At 30.9% G+C, this 2,555-nt stretch overlaps 1 pseudogene; it reads right to left on the minus strand.

Annotated features, from left to right (window-relative positions):
• Positions 1-1,100: 1,100 nt before the first annotated feature.
• Positions 1,101-1,869, minus strand: LOC132946620 (uncharacterized; annotated as a pseudogene).
• Positions 1,870-2,555: the final 686 nt, after the last annotated feature.

Genomic DNA, 2,555 nt, shown 5'->3' on the forward strand with positions numbered 1-2,555 from the left:
CAAGAGGGATGCAAAAAGAGATGTTGACTGGTGTCATCAATCCAAAATTTAAGTTTATAATTTATTAAAATTCATTTTGTTTAATTTTCGTTTTGTTGAAAAACTTTAATATTATAATGATTGTTAATTTGCTCATATTATCAAATAAACAATGAAGCATAACATATGTAAATATTAATTATACATGTAAATTTTTACTTCGAATACCGTCAAATTTTTTTCTGATTGTTATAAAAAATAAAAATGTGAGAAATAAAAAAAAATTTACATAGTCATAAGTAATAACAATAAAACAAATAATATAATTTAATGTGTACATTCGTCTTGAACACTAATTACTTTATATTTTTATGATTATTATATTTATAATAATCATAAAATTTATCTAACTTGTTCACAAGTTGAAAAACCTAGGTGTTTAATAATCGCTTTTCTCACCAATACGCCGGGGAGCGTGTCGGACGGTTATAGCAGTGACTACGATGCGTGTTCACTGACAAACGTTAAAGCATATATTAATTCAATCGAATACCCGTTCGAGGATTTCAACGAGAGTTTCGACAAAAACCTGTTTACGATGTTCTATCAAAATTATATCGATTTCCAAAAACATTATTACGAGCGGGATAACTCTCAACCGTGCCTGTCGAGAGAAAAATATAAAGAGTTGGGACCATTTATCTGCATAGATTGTTCACGACAAACCGACGATGCGAAAATTTCTAACGTGGATCTCCGTCTTGAAATAGAAGCATCCAATAACTTTCCCGCTAACACGGCTGCCTACTGTCTGGTTATTCACGATCGCGTAATTCAATACAACCCGTTTACCGGTGAAGTTAGAAAACTATAATAATTAACTTATTATAAAAATACATCCGACTCTTGTACGGTATATATGTGTCCACATTTTACCATAGGATGTATACGACACTTATATATTATATAAAAATAATACATTTTATAATATAGAATATTTGTAATTATGTTTTTGTAATAAATTAAATAATAAAGAAAAATACGTCTTTTTTTAGTGAAATGTAATATAATGAATATTATATTTGATAATATAATATATATATATATGTATGGTACAGCGCGGGTATAAATCACATTTTATAATAACAACAATAATAATAATAATAATAATATGTGTAACACAATTATGGTGTGGTGAGGAGAATAGTATCCCCATCTCACACACATATGGTACATATATATACATATATACAAATTATAACGTGATATACATGTGTTTCGCCTTAATATTATTATCCTTGGTCAGCAGCCGGAATGTCAAGGTCGATGATGTGACTGTCAACTACGACAATCTTAATATGTGTACACCGTAGACCCCTCGTTTTCATGGTACCCGAAAATCTGTGAAAAATTATACACTTGTATTTGGTTTACGTATAAATGTATAATATTATAAGATATAATATTATATAATAATATTATGTCTAATACTGTATAATAATCACCTCTTCAATGTCTGCACCGACACCGCCATTACTCGGCACGTAGCCTATACTGTTATTTTGAATATTGCCCGTCCAACACAATGCCAGCTGTTTGTTGGCCATCAATTTTATCTGGTTTATGAAACTGTTCTCACTATTTGGAAATATATTCATCGTGTGGAGGTCATTATGTATATTACTGGTGACTAGTAATTTCTTCTACGGTAGACGATTTATCGACATACACATTAGTGCTCAAATGTGTAGCTATCTGATCGATTTGCACCATAACCGCGCAGCGCGTTACGTTAGATTTTCGGGAGATCGATTCGCTGACGGCCCATCGTATCTCGTGTATTCTTAATAGATCGCGCTCACTCAACAGCACACGGCATCCTTGTTGTAGAAGGGGGGGGGGGGGGGGGGGGTGGTGAAGCGGGGGGTATCCAGGAGCGGCCTTTTCACTCAACTTACGTTGATAAAAAAAAAATTAGGAAAATGCTAATAGTGCTGATCATAGGACCCGGCGCCACTGATTATACGATATAAAAATATTATACGTACCTATATAGTATTTAATTGTTATAACAATAATAGGTACTGTTATTATATAAATCGTCGTGTTTTTCTGCCGCTAGAGCCAATCAGAAATAACTATGTAGGTACCTACGTAAAATAAACACAACCGCCCGCAATAAATTATGGAAAACCGACTATCAAGATACCTATTATATTTTATATTTGATGACTATTTTGAATTTGTTAATACTATTTAAAACTTAAAAGTACCTACTATATACCTTCTATTAAATCACACTATTATGGTATTCGAACACAAAATGTAAAAATTAATATTATGCTATAATATTAATGTCTATTGTCAAAAAATTATCTGAATTTTTCCTCTAAGATAAATAAATAAAATAAATTTTAATCTAGATAAGATCATTAATAATTTATTCATCGATAAATCGCATCTATTATAACCTAGTAAAATTGTTAATCAATTAAAATCAGTTTTAAAAATTGAAATCCGCCAAACCAAATTCTTTCAGTAGTTTTATCTAGATTTTTGGTCTAACGTCCACTTTT

Source organism: Metopolophium dirhodum, chromosome 6, assembly GCF_019925205.1.
Source record: "Metopolophium dirhodum isolate CAU chromosome 6, ASM1992520v1, whole genome shotgun sequence".
NCBI lineage: Eukaryota > Metazoa > Arthropoda > Insecta > Hemiptera > Aphididae > Metopolophium > Metopolophium dirhodum.